Raw genomic sequence first — 15,190 nt, 5'->3', positions numbered from 1 at the left:
AGTTATGAAATGCTTCTATACTACTTCTTGAACAAATTAGTAATATGCTGTCCCAGTGATTGTATCATGGGGACTATATCCCCCAAAATAACTATCATAAGATAAGGCTTTATAGCATTTGAGGACTTGTAGCAAAAAAAAAAAAAATGGTGTTTCTTGTGACTGAGAATGTAACTTATATGTTGAGTTATGTTATGTCATTGAAATAGCTGGTGATTTAAAATCTGAAAACTTGGACTGAGGAGATGGCACAGCAGTGAAAGACACTTACTTGTAAAATCTATAAACATGGACTTTAGATGAGGAAAGTAAATTCTTAAGCTTTAGTGTTATAGTCTTTAAGTTTAAACTGGGAATTTTTCCTTCTGTAAATTTTGAATGAGTTATAATAAATAATTAATGGAATATGTTAAGTTTTTGAAGATATGATTTTAGGAGCTCAGTTGTGTGTATGTGTGACAGAGAGAGGAGGAGAGAGATAGAGACAGAGAGAAATAATGGGATAGACAGGGAGAAAGAGGTGATCTGCAGGCCTGGTATTGCCACATTCAGCACCAAAACAAAAATGATGGGAGAACCGTTTTAATGTTTCACTTCAATTATCAGTGTAATCCAAAGGAATTGTTCTTGTTTCACTTCCTCATGGACAAATAGCAGCTGGTGATCAGGTGGATTGGTACAAGTGTGGCAATCGGTCCTCTTTTGAAGACAAACATAAACAAACTACACACACACACACATATACACATACATACATGCAGAGTGCTGCATGTGCATACTAGGGCTGGAGACAAACGTGAAGTGCTATGGTGAGAAAGTACTGATTACTGAGTGAGAGTGGGGAAAGTTTCTTCCCATGGTTACTATGATCTTACTCATATGTACACCCAATTATACATAGGTACAAGATGGTAAAACAGTAGATTCTTCCCAAAAGTTCACTTAACGGACAATTTAGCTTGCTATGCACATGCCTAAAACTTGTCCAAGATGGATGGTTCCCTGTGTTCCTGATCCCAAATGCATCTGAGAACATAGTTAAACCAATAACCAAAGAAGGGGTGTTACTAAAGATTTCTAGGTGAAGAGTGACTCATTCCATTGCTTGAAGTATGATGTACATGTGGCTCAATGTAGGTGGGGGTGCCAGACTGCCAAAAGGGCGATAGGTGCATCGTCAGGGTAACAGGTTAAATTTATTGACCAAACCAAGTGGTATCTTGAGCTAATAAACTTTCCCTATGTTCGTCTGCCTCAGAATTGTTATTTTGGTGTGCTATCAATGTCACATCTTGGGTGATATGTTTGTTTACATTTCCTCAGAAAATGTCAGCACAACCTGGACAAAACACAAATAACAGGCCATAGTAAAAATTCTACCAAAGTCTAACTTGGTGAATCAATGAGTTTATTGGGCAAAATTACAGAATAATGGGTTAGGAGATTCTACACTAGCATGAATGATCACTAAAGCCTGCTGCCTAGGATGGGTGACCATTCAACTTGCACGTAACTATACAAGTTGGAGTGTCTCATCCCCCCAACAATTTTTATTACCTTCAAAAGGGCCATTGTGAATCTTGAAAGGTTTATAAAATTTCTGAGATGTGTTTACTTCCAAAACTTTGTAAGTTTTACTTACACCCTGAGTCCCAATAGTCCTGTATAGGAAGCTTCAATTTGGGAAGAAATGGCTGACATACATAATTAAACACAATAACATATGAACTATGTAAACAATATGTATTGGGTATATGGTAGGTAGTTCTGTGTTAGTTTCTAAATCTATATTTATTCTAGCATGGTAATTATATAAGAGAAATACTGGACTTATAAAATAAATTTATAAAAGAAATATGTGTCTGAATCTTTCCAAATATACCTCAAATGTGAAAAAATAAATATGATTAATAGAATCAAGTATCAAAATAGAAATGAATGTTAATGGCCTTTTGGTTTTTCTGCATCCAGATGAATGTCACAAATGACAATATCTATGGAAAGCATATTTATTTCCTAGAGCTGCAATTCCAATAGTCTTCCATTATCCACAGAGACACTCTCAGACAGCCAAAGAGTTTCTGAAATTGAGCAGGACAGAGCAAGATTAATACCATGGATTTCTCTTATACATATAAACCTATGATAAATTTTTTAAATAGTTTTCTATTCAGCAAATACAGGCAGTTTAGTACCATTATTAGGGTCATCCATGACCTACCCCTCCCCATTGGCCCCTCCTTGTTGAGGTATATGGGTCATGCATTGTGGAGTTAGCCCACAGTTATTAGTACGATAAATGTCTCTGCATATCCTGACCAAACATGTGGCTCTGACATTCTTTCCGCCCCCTGTTCTGCAAAATTTCCCTGAGCCATGATGGGTTCTTTATTGGTCTGCTTCAGTGAGGAGGTGTTGGGAGCCTCTGAGGCTCTGGCTCTCTGATTTGGTAGGAGTTGATTTTTCTCTGTGTTGATCTCCTTCCCCCTTGTGCTGGTATCCAGTTAACGAGGAAAACAGCATCCTTGCTTGTTTCACCAATTTTTCTTAGTTTCATCTGGGACCCTTTTGAGGTATGATGGGGTGGTTCTCTCCTTAGGATCTACATCTATCTGAAAAAGAGAAACAGATTCTCCAACGGAGAGTAAGTTAGCACCAGGACAAATGAGATAACCCTTACTTTTTTTTTATAGAGAATTTAATAGGTGTAGGCCCTTTTGTAGCCCATGATTGATGGTAGCTTGATATTTGAGAGTGGGCTTATGTTTGGATATGGTTCTGACTTGTTTCCCAGCTCCAGCTATGGGTCCTATACCACTGAGGGGATCAGTTAGCCAAATCAAGAGCAGCTGGTTCCCCACCATGGCTGTGCACCACTATTGCACTTGTGTGGGCATCACGACCAGTTATTTGCTGCTAAGTAGGTTGGACCATGAGTTGCTTGGACAGATATTGGTCATTTCCCCCAGTCGCCCATGTAGCACCTTCTGGCACTAGAGACACTGTCTGGGGACTGACTCTCTCCTGGCTTCCAGCCATGGCATTCCATTTTATGTGTCAGCTGCATATGGTGTCTTCAGCAATAGGGTCTTACCACTAACCTTTGGTGGGTCATCAAGTACTCTGACAGAAATCTGTCTTTCTTTTAGGAAACCTTGTAGGTTTTTCTGATCAAAAGGTCATTATAGATGATAGCCCCATGCTGGTACTGGGAGTTACAGGTTAGTGCCCACTAAGAAAATGAGGACAAATATAACTAATATACAAGAGTTACAGAGGAGAGAGAGAGAGGGAGAGGGAGGGAGGGCAGATATAGAAGGTTTAGGTTAGATTTGATCCTACCCTCTCCAGTGTCTTGTGGTTCAGGTGTTTCCTGTAAGGGCCTGGTGAAGGTTCAACCATTTGGTCTGCCTTTTATGAAGTAGAATTTTATGGAACCATTGCTGTTTGGGTCTAGGTTAGTGTTTCCCACCCCTTCGATGCCCTCCCACAAAGAGATTAACAACAGTAGGTATTTCAAAAGAATTATTATATTAATACATTTAAATAAAAAGTTACTTAAAATATATGAATTATTTATTACTGGATTTATTTCTCCTAATATTGTTGGGCCATTGTTGACCACGAGTAACTGAAACTATAAAGGCGAAACAGGTAAGGGAAGATTACAATTCTCTATGTCTGGTGGCTCAGAGAGAATAACTTTATTCCCAATTCTCAAGGCAAGATGTTCAAACTCATGGTGCCAGCAGAATACATTTCCTTAGGATGTCCTGACTGAGAACCTGTGCTGGCCTCTTCTGAGTTTGGTGGCAACTGGTTCTGGTGGTTTCATAATTTAAATCTTATTTTCTCTTCACCTTTTTTCTTCATTTTGATTGCTGAACTTTCCCCCTTCTCCTCATTTTTCATTATTATTATTGTTGTTATTATTTTTATTTTTGAGGTAGGGTTTCTAGGGTCTTTCTCTATCCTAGACTGACCTGGAATTCACTGTGTAGTCTAAGGGTGGCCTTGAACTCATGGTGATCCTCCTATCTCTGCCTCCCCAGTGCTGGGGTTAAACATGTGCACCACTAGGCCCTATGCCTGGCTCCCCATTCTTCTTCCTCTTCTTCTTCTCCTCCTCCTCCTTCTTCTTTTTTTTTATAAGGACATAAGTCAATGGATTTAGAGCCAACCATGGTTCAGGATGGTTTTGTCTCAACTAAGGTAACACTGTAACTAATACATTAGACCATTATAATCCAAGGTAACCCAGATTTGAGGATGGAAGCACCACTCATTTAAGCACTATGGAGTATATGAGGGAGTTAAAACTGAAGATTTCCTCTCACCAAACCTGCCAGTATGCCATCAGTACTGACTTGGCCCATTTTAGAGCACCAGAAACAATCAACCCAATTCCCAAGGATGTTTCTAACCTTTCACCAGGGCCCAGTTTGGCTCTTAACTTCATTACACAAGTGAACTGATTACAAATTGACCCAATTAGGAGCAACTATTTGTTTTCATTGGAGTAGAATATAATGATGGATTTACACTTCATTTTCTATTTTTGTGAGTTTTGAGAACAATGGAACCTTTCTTTTTTTTTTTAATTTTTTGTTGTTGTTGTTGTTTATTTATTTGAGAGCAACAGAGAGAGAAAGAGTGAGAGAGAGAAAGAGAGAGAACGGGTGCACCAGGGCTTCCAGCCACTGCAAACGAACTCCAGACGCGTGCGCCCCCTTGTGCATCTGGCTAACGTGAGTCCTGGGGAACTGAGCCTCGAACCAGGGTTCTTAGGCTTCACAGGCAAGCGCTTAACTGCTAAGCCATCTCTCCAGCCCTAATGGAACCTTTCTTGACTCTGGGTTTGTGTAGCTTGAGGTTTACAGCACCATACACTCAACAGTTATTAAAATTCCCCAAGCCTGTGGCTCTCGAATTCTCTTACTCAGTTGTATGGAATGGTGAATGAAGACAGAGGAAGGGAGTGCCAAAAAGGATGTAAAAGCAAGGTTTCCATACAGAAGGTACATGGGACTTGAAAAGATTCACTTGCCAGGGTCTCAAGACTGTAGTAGCATTTACAGGTTTGGAATGAGTTAAGTGGTGACTCATATGGAAAGGAGGCATCGCATCCAACAGGTGCAGCGGTAATAGGTCTACTTACACACGTCAGGGGGTCATTGATTGGTGAAGAGGCAAGGTGAAACAATGTAGGCTCAAGAGAAGCCTGCCAAAATTCTAAAAGTTCAAGAGAAAAGGAAGTGTAGAGAACCACTGGTAAAGCTAGGGAGATAGCTAGCTCCCTCATGAATCAGCAGTCACCATCTAGATGAGTAGAGTTCCCTTAGAATTTCATCTGCTAGACATGAACTGCTTTATTGTCATATTAGAATGTCAGAGAAGATCAATGGTTACCTCTTCTTGAAGGCCTTTGGCACTCACTACACTTCTTACAACAAAGAATTGCTTTGCTTATAATTTTTTGTCACTGTTATATTTTAATCTTAGTGGAGCCATTGAAGAGCTCATAAATCATTGTGATGCTCCATGTAATTTCTCATCTCATGAACAAGTTCATGCCAAAGATAAGGACATATACAATGGACCAATGCCACTGGAATTCACTCATCTTTTCACAATCCTTTTGAGAAGCAGCTGGGCTGATGCAGAGTGTAAATGTCTATTTGAACATGAGTTGTAGTGCTTGCTAAAAGTGTGTATCTTGTATTCTGAGAGTATTGTTTTTACGATGCAGCAGGCTCTTAGCCACACATATGTGGCTATTTCTTCTGTAGCCTTATGATAAGTGTACACAAACCAATAGTGTTCACATGCCCACCAAGTGAATTCACATTATCCGAGGCCAACAGTGCTTTCTGTAGAGTATATAATGCTGTAGATGTTAAATAAGAATCTAGGGACATCTTCTGGGTTACCAGTTCATTGCTGGGCAGGGAAATAAAACTTGAAAAGTGCCTATGTTTTTATTTTAACTGAGATGATCTTGAAGATAAAGGCTCAGAACTATGGCATCAGAAGAAGTAAGAGTATGGACAGAAACTGTGCAATCTTCAAGATCAATCCTGGTGCAAATGTGATCATCAAAGGGCCAGGTACACAGGAAAGATTCGGAGGATGGGACTGAATCAAGTAACCCAATGTAACTACAAAAATCATCAAAGGAGATGTTCAAAAGTAAACATAACATTTATCACTGTAATCAGTGAGTAAAACATGAATTTTAGCTCTTATTCTTCATTTTCTACTGTCATGGTTAATACTGATTGTCCTCTTAAGTGACAAACCTCTAGGCATGCATTTGAGGGATTTTTGAGAGGAGTTAACCCAAGGAGGGAAAAGTAATCCTGAATTATAGTAGTTTAGCCACTACTAAATTGCCTATGCTCCACTCAATAACCACTGCCACATCTATGCTTATCCAACCAAGGATAATCAACTTACAATGATTTTAATTTTATTTCTGAACAGTTAATTGACCCATTCTAGACAAAATAAGATCTAATATTCTAATGGGTAGGTAATGATTTCCACAGTAATTACAAAAACAGACTCTCTACGGATCATCTGATGATTTCATCATGGCTATAAGGAATTAATGCTTCCATCCTTTCATTATCACACTTAGTCTTGAGTTTGCTGTGCCTCATTCTTGCTCCTGCAGCTACTATACCCTGTTCTTGCCCTGGTAAGGAAGAAGATAATAGTTGCCTTCTTCTCCTGAGGAAGGCTTCATATCCACCACTGCTCATCAGTGGTTGACAGAATGACTTACCTAAAAGCACTGGTAAAGCATATTGGAAAACTGTGCAGCATAGTTTCTGACTGAGAAGATGGCTTTTATAACTCTAGCTAGAGTTCTCTTTGGAAATAAAAAGAATGGATAATTAACAAATTATTAATCATCTCTGCCATTGAGAATAAACTAAGAGATCAGTGGAGGCAAAGAGAAGGATGTCTGTACAGATGAGATTTTCACATAAGAAAGATAAAACAATCAGGCATTTTTTCAGTTTGAAAATTATATGAGATGATATTTTAATAAAAATAACTGGTTTGTCAGTATTGCTGTGCCAAAGTCTACATACAGAAACAATATAGTGTAGTGGTAAACAGTAAAGCTACCAGGTACTGAAAAAAAAAAAACTATCATATTTTACTACCTGTGTTATCTGGGTAAAATCTTAAAAAGTACCAACTGCATAGTCTAAAAGAGTGTCTAAAGAAGTTGGGATTCAGATATCACAATCAATACAGATGTGGAAATGTACAGTAAAATTAATTTGAGTATAAGGAAATAGTATTAGATAAATATATTTGACTATTTTCTTGACGGAAAAGATTGTGATATGTCAATATGAAGAGATAGTATTATGAAGAATGAATAAATTTCCAGGCTTCAGTCATGATGCAGCTGGGAGGAAGAATGACAGGTAAAATTGAGTTCTGTATCATTATCTCAAAAATTAATAACCCACAGTCTGCAAATGGGAAATTGAGTTTGTGGTGATAGGTCACAGTAGATGTAAGAGGAGTGGTGATGCGTGTGAGCTGTAAGGAATAGTAAATGAGAGGTACATGTGCGTTATCAGGGTTCTCTAGTGGAAGAGAACCGAAAGAATGAATGGTATTTAAAAGAAAATTTAGTGGATTCACTTACAGCAGTCTAACAATAGCTGTCTGCATGCTTGAGAGTCAAAGAACCTGATAGCTGCCCAGTCCCAGTACAGTCCTGAAGGTCTGGAGAATTCCTGGAGAGCTGCTGGTCTTCATTCCAGGTAGAAAAGCTGAAGAAACTTGATTTCAATGCCAACAAAAGATAGCTGAAGAAGACAGGCTGGATATGGTGGCATACATCTTTAATCCCAGCACTCAGGAGACAGAGGTAGGATGATCACAATGAGTTCGAGGCCACCTGAGACTACATAGTGAATTCCAGGTCAACGGAGGCTAGAGCAAGACCCTACCTCATAAAACAAAACCAAACCAAAAGAATATCCCATAAGAGTGAATGTCAGGTAAAAGGCACTCACCAGTGAGTAGCACGGGCAGCAAAAGGGACTGTGTCTTCTCAGAGCTTCCTCATACAGAGCTCACCTCTGGGAGGGTCACCTACTCTGGAGGAAGGACTTACTCTAGAGGAAGTGAAGAAACTCAGAAGGGGGCTGGAGAGATGGCGTAGCGGTTAAGCGCTTGCCTGTGAAGCCTAAGGACCCCGGTCCGAGGCTCGATTCCCCAGGGCCCACGTTAGCCAGATGCACAAGGGGGCGCACGCGTCTGGAGTTCCTTTGCAGTGGCTGGTAGCCCTGGCGCGCCCATTCTCTCTCTCGCTCTCTATCTGCCTCTTTCTCTCTCTGTCACTCTCAAATAAATCAATAAAAATCTTTAAAAGAAAAAAGAAACTCAGAAGGAACTTCCTGCAGCTAATTCTTCCTGGAAGCAACCTCATAGACCTGCCCAAGAGAAATATCCATGGTTTCCTAATCTGCTCAAGGTGACAACAGAACTAACTTAATCACCTCAGTGTGTGATCAAGTAACGTTAACAAACAGTGAAACATGCTCCAAAAAAGCTTTGAGAGTTTTAACACTATACTAGAGAAACATTTAGATTACAGGTGATTTCTGATGCTGGATTCTAAGTGCAATATGGTTAAAAAAAAAAAATTAGAAGCCACAGTAGAAAGAGGAAGCTTATTTTCAAAAAATCTTCCATATATAAAATGCAAAGAATACAGACTCTAAAATAAAAAAAAGAACACTGAAGTAGTAAAAAGGCAAAGGAAATAGACAAACAAAAAAAAATGAGTGTTGAAATATCTAGCCATTCCTTATTTCAGCATTAATGTCATTGATCATTGTTTATAGGGCAGGCACCACCACTATTTAATTTTTATGATGTTAGAGATATGAATCACTATGTTTGCAGAAATACTTCTTTTTAACTCTTCTGGTTCTGTCTTACATTTAGTATCTATACTAAGAACATTATCAAAATCCCATCACAATAAATAAATAAGTAAAAGGCCATTACCAAAAAGACATATTCTCTATGACAATTCTCCTCATCAAAACATAGAGAGTATGTTTTGATGAGAATTGTCCATATTGATATTTATCAAGCAAAGGAAATGAGTCATAATAAATAATTAAATCAAAATACCATATAAAAGCCTTGCCCACAGAGGCAAGAAATGCTGATTATACTTTCAGAAGTCATTGTTTTGGACAAAGAAATGAGAAATGTACAAGGTGACTAAACACAGATATTCCAAAGCCATTAAAAGTCCAGTTCATGTAGGATCACAGCCTGGGACATAATTCACATTAAACTGAAACTGAAAATGCAACTGTATGAAATACCTACTAGCCACCAGCCATCCACTGTGCCTGAATTTCTTCCATTAAAAAAAAAAAGAAAAGAAAAGAAAAGAAAGAAGGGCTGGAGAGATGGCTTAGCAGTTAAAGCACTTGCCTGTGAAGACTGAGAATTCATGTTCAAATCTCCAGGTGCCACATAGCCAGATGCACAGTTACACAAAGAGCACAATGTTACACATGCACACAAGGGGGTACATGTGTCTGGAATTCATTCACAGTAGCTGAGGGCCATGGCATGCCCATTCTTTCTCTCTCTCCCTCTCTGCCTCTTTCTCTCTCTCAAAAAAAAAATAATAATAATTAAGAGAATTAAGGAACTGGCCAGATGGATCAGTGGTTAAATGCACTTGCTTACAAAGCCTAACAGCTCAGGTTCAATTCCTTAGCACCCATGTAAAGCCAGGTGCTCAAAGTGGTACAAGTGTATGGACTTCTTTTGCAGTGACAACAGGCTCTGGCATGCTCATTCTCTCTGTATCTCCATTTCTCCATGTCTTTCAAATAATATTTTAAAATATCTAAAATGTTGATGTTAATTGACCCCAAAAAGACTGTGTGTTAGGATTTACAAAATGTAGTGTACAAGTCAAGTGTTGAGTCAAAAACCAACACTTGGAACACTTAACAAGGTTTCAAAAAAAAAAAATGAAAGAAAGGAAGAAAGAAAAGAAGAAAGACCCTCAAGGTATTTAATCACAAAATAAACAAAGTCAGGCTCATGGCTAGTACCTGTTTTTTTCTCACATTTTTAACCTGAAGTACTTACTGAGGTATTTTCAAATAATCATCCATGCTCCAAGAATGTCTATATTACATGCCTTCCTTATTTCTGTTCACATTTTCTGGAAAACAATTTTCCCCTATGACATTTCACTGATATGGTGTAACATACTGTGGTGGTTTGATTCAGGTGTCCCCCATAAACTTAGATGTTCTGAATGCTAGGTTTCCCAGCTGATGGATATTTGGGAATTAATGCCTCCTGGAGGGAGTGTATTGTTAGGGGACGGCTTATGGGTTTTATAGCCAGTTTCCCCATGCCAGTGTTTGGCACACCCTCCTGTTGCTGTGTCCCACCTTATGTTGGCCAGGGGGTGATGTCCACCCTCTGCTCATGCCATCATTTTCCCCTGCCATCGTGGAGCTTCCCCTTGAGCCTGTAAGCCAAAATAAATCTCTTTTTCCCAGAAGCTGCTCTTGGTTGGGTGATTTCTAACAGCAATGCAAACCGGACTGCAACACATACCATCCATAGAGCTGCCTGTGGGTGCTCACTGAGAGCCCAAGTGGAGTATTCAAATTTCCAGGTGGAATTCTTGTCCAGTTGTGAACAAGAATCAATGGAAAAACTCCCTGTCAATTAAGTAGTTAAGAAATATGTGCATTTCCAAAAATGTCTAGGCCAAAACAAGTTCACATGGGTGTAAGTGGCAACTCTAATATTAAGTATGCTATTCTCTCCTTATTTTTTTGTTTCAGTCTCCAGGGAATCCCACTGTGTCTGGGACCCCCATGAAAGAAGAAATCCATCCAAAGAGCTTATCTCAGACTCTGCTTGGACATAACACTAGACTAACAGAGGATCTTGGATTATGGACTTCCTTAAAGCCAGGACGGCTCATCAATTCCTATGGAATGTAATTCAGCACCTCTGTATGGGACTATAAAATAGTCAATGGCATAATTGTTGCATGACAGTCCTGTCTCAATTGATTCTCAAATATTACTACTTGGAATATAGGATTGCTAATAGATAGGGCTTATATCATGATGGTTTCATGATTTCCTTTGCATTTGGTTTTTACTATAGCAGAAAGGGTGCTTTTGCTGTCCTTGGAAATCTGCACTTCCTCCTTGCTTAGCTTCCACTTATTCTTGAACCACATTGAGTAGCTTATTTCTCTTGTCTCCAGAGGATTCTTCTGCTCTTAACTATAACATATTCATTTATCTCCTTTTTAATTGTACTTTCTTCCTCTACAGATAAAGAATGATTCAGGATTCCATTTTCAGTGCTCAGGCACTCTGTCTTCAGTGTGTGATTCACAAAAGGCATAAGCATTTAGTGAAAGATTGATGTAGTGTGTGGTCACATTATCATTGCTCAATGAGTTTCACTTATTTTACACTGTAGTGAACTCAGGGGCAAACCCCTTTGTTTCATTGTGGCTAGGCTCATTTTCAAACTCTCCAGTTGGACTTCTTTACATGAGACCCTTAGTTACACCTGAGGTTGCAATCATCCTGTATTATTGCAGGCAGAAAACTGGTAATTCTTGAATAGGTAGAGTTTTACTGTCTATATAACCGCATGCTAATTTGCATATATTTTTTTAAAAACTGTGTGTGATTGCTACCTTGTTCATTGAACACAGAAATTTGCAGTACAGTTCCCTTAAGAGAACTAACTTCACCATGGGAAGTATAAGTATAGGTTACTGATTAAAAATGTGATGTAGCCTGGAGTGGTGGCACATGCCTTTAATCCCAGCACTCAGAAGGCAGAGGTAAGAGGATCACCGTGAGTTCAAGGCCACCCTGAGACTGCATAGTGAATTCCAGATTAGCCTGGGATAGAGTGAGATTCTACCTCAAAAAAAATAAGAATGTGATGTAATCTTTTTGTGTTACCCTTTAATAATTGCATGCAGATGTCACATATAAACAATATTCACATTACATACAAAAGAGTTATTTTCTTTTTAAAAGAAGGTGATATGATAGAGAATAAGTGTTAACATATTCACTGGGGAATCCAGGATAGTTTAATCTGAGTGGAGACCAGCAAACTGATGAAGCTCTGACAAACAGATGCAACTCAACAATTGGTTATGTAGACAGAATCTTCTGCTGCTACCATTGCCACAGGCTGCCTTAAAGCAAGAGTGAAATTCATTTCACTGGTTTAAGTAACATGTGGTCTATTTAGATGCCAATTCCTGGTAAGACATGAGCCAAACACAATATAAAACATAAAATCAGCATAAAATTTGAGTTTTAGTTGAGAATTATCCCCAGGATTGTGTTAGTACATTAAAAATTTGAGATATTTAGAAGTTGCATCTTTTAGCTGGAAACGAGCTTATTTTAGCCACTTGAAAATATTCTTGTAATTTTAGAAACTTCTAGAGTAGAGAAATTTTATTATGTGAGTGAAAGTTGATGATTCTCTTCTTGGTTACCTTCACATGGGTGAATTATTTTTGTTAAGACTCAAAATTTTATATGTAATTTTAGACAAATGTGTCAATATGCATTTAACAGAAACAGTATACCATTCCAGGGGCACTGCCAGTGCCATACTTCCTCCAGCACAGCTTCAACTCTTAACGGTCCCACAACCTTCCCAAGTAGTGCCATTTTGGTGGGGATGAAATATTCCAAAATATAAGCTTATGGGCATATTATATTCAAACCATCCCAAATGAATATGCTGATTTTTTAAAGAAAAAAATTGAGATAAAATATAAATGAATACTAGTACATTTGATTATTTTTATGAGATTAAATTACTCATAAGATGACCAGCCAGACCATGAAATCAAGTATTGCCAACATGTTAGCTTTTCCCCCAGACTCCTTCCCAGTGAGGAACTAACTTCTGAATCATGTTTGTTGATTCTTTTACCCACAATTGTGATGTATGTGGATGAAATCATGTAGCTGGAACTATTGTAACAGGTTTCCTTTACTTAACACAGTGTGTATCTGCTTAACTTGTGTGGTTGCTTATAGTAGAATTCCATTTTTTTTTTTTTTTCCTGAGGTAGGGTCTCACACTAGCCCAGGCTGTTCTGGAATTCACTCTGTAGTCTCAGGCTAGCCTCGGACTCATAGTGATTCTCCTACCTCTGCCTCCCAAATGCTGGGATTAAAGGTGTACTCCACCACACCCAGCTCCCATTCATTTTTTAAAAATATTTTATTTATTTAATTGAGATGAGAAATAGGCAGATAATTAGAGAGATATACACACAGAGAGAGAAAAAATTGAGAGAGAGAGAGGGAGAGAGAGAGAGAGAGAGAGAGAGAGAGAGAGAGAGAGAGAGAGAGAGAGAGAGAATGGGCACACAAGGGCCTCTAGCCACTGCAAACAAACTCCAGATACATGCGCCACCTTGTGTATCTGGCTTTCTTGGGTATGGGGCAATTGAACCTGGTACTTTACTTAGGTTTTGAAGGCAAGCACCTTAAAGATTAAACCATCTCTCCAGCCCGAGTTCCATTCATTTTTATTTATGCTGCTTTATTGAAAAACATTTGGCTTATCTTCATTTCAGATTACTTAAAAATAGTACTATGAGATAGAGAGATGTTCCAGTGGCTAGAGCATTTTCCTGCAAAACCTAACCCAGGTTTGATTCCCCTTACTCATATAAAGCCAGATGTGCAAAGTGGCTCATATATCTGGAGATCATTTGAAGCAGCTAGAAGGTCTGGCAGGCCCATTCTCTCTCTCTCCCTTGCTCTCTCTTTCTCTCTTTCTCTCTCTCTCTCTCTCTATGTTTGCAAATAAATAAATAAAAAACATTTTAAAAACATAGTGTTCTTACAAGTTTTTCTCTGCTCTTCATGCATAAATGTGTGAATGTTTCTAAGTTTTATCTAAGAATGCTGTTTTTTTGGTTAGAGGGTTTATTATTCTAAATTCAGTGGCCTCAAACCATAAACTTATATTATCTAGAATGCTTTCTGTTAGGAATCCAGGAGCCATTTATCTATGCAGGTCTGTATCAATCTTTTACAAGGGAGGCTGTAGTCAAGATGGTGTCCTTGGTTGCAGTTATCTGAAAATTACCGATTTGCAGAATCTGTTTGCATCACTCAATGTAGTTGGAAGAGCATCTCAGAACGTTACACATGGGCTTAAGGAATGCCCTCAGGTCTTAGTAGCTGAGGTTCCTCCAGAAAGATTGATCCAAAACAGATCAAAGGGGAGGCCTCAATGTTTTCTGGAGTTCATTTTAAGAGACATTTATATACAGTCCAAGGCTTTCTTTATCTGCTTTAATGAAATTTCTTATTTTTATATGTTTGTTGTATATTTTAAAAATTCTAGAAATAGCTTGTGGGTGTCTTCTTAAAACCTATTTCTCCCCCAAAGCTCATGAAGACATTCAACTATGCCTGCTAGAAAGTTTCTGTCTTCCTGATCCACATATAAAACAAAATTCATAGTAATATTTTCTTAAAAGATAGTATAATATGAGGTAATTATTGTTATCCTTTAGAGTTTTGAAAAGAAATATTACTGAAAATTCTGCCCCTCACCTATGACCTGTGGGGCCAATGGTGTTGAAACAGAAGTCTACATGTTAGAAAGGGCTAGCACTTGATCACTTTATCTACATAACTATGTTTATACTGATAGCACATTGTCCTAACTGTAGTTTTGTAAGTTTCCACATCTAGCAGTGCCTTTATTATTTATTTGTTTGTTTGTTTGTTTGTTTGTTTATTGATTTGACAGACAGAGAAAGGACACGGCAGGGCCTCCAGCCACTGTAAAGGAACTCCAGTTGCCTGTGTCACCTTGTACATCTGGCTTACGTGCATCCAGGAGAAAGAAGTGAACGAACCTGGATCCTTTGGCTTTGCAGGCAAGTGACTTAGTTTCTAAACCATTTCTGCAGCCCTCTAGAAGTGTCTTATTTTTTTTAATCAAATTGTTTCCTTTTACTTTATATTATTTATATTTTCATATATGTTCCATATTCAATATATAATGATTCTGAATCTACATCTGCCATGTTAAAGAAATTTGAGTGGGATTTTATTGAATCTATAAAAGGGTTAGA

This window comes from Jaculus jaculus, chromosome 5 (assembly GCF_020740685.1).
Source record: "Jaculus jaculus isolate mJacJac1 chromosome 5, mJacJac1.mat.Y.cur, whole genome shotgun sequence".
Classification (NCBI taxonomy): domain Eukaryota; kingdom Metazoa; phylum Chordata; class Mammalia; order Rodentia; family Dipodidae; genus Jaculus; species Jaculus jaculus.
Note: the sequence above shows the minus strand (reverse complement) of the source record.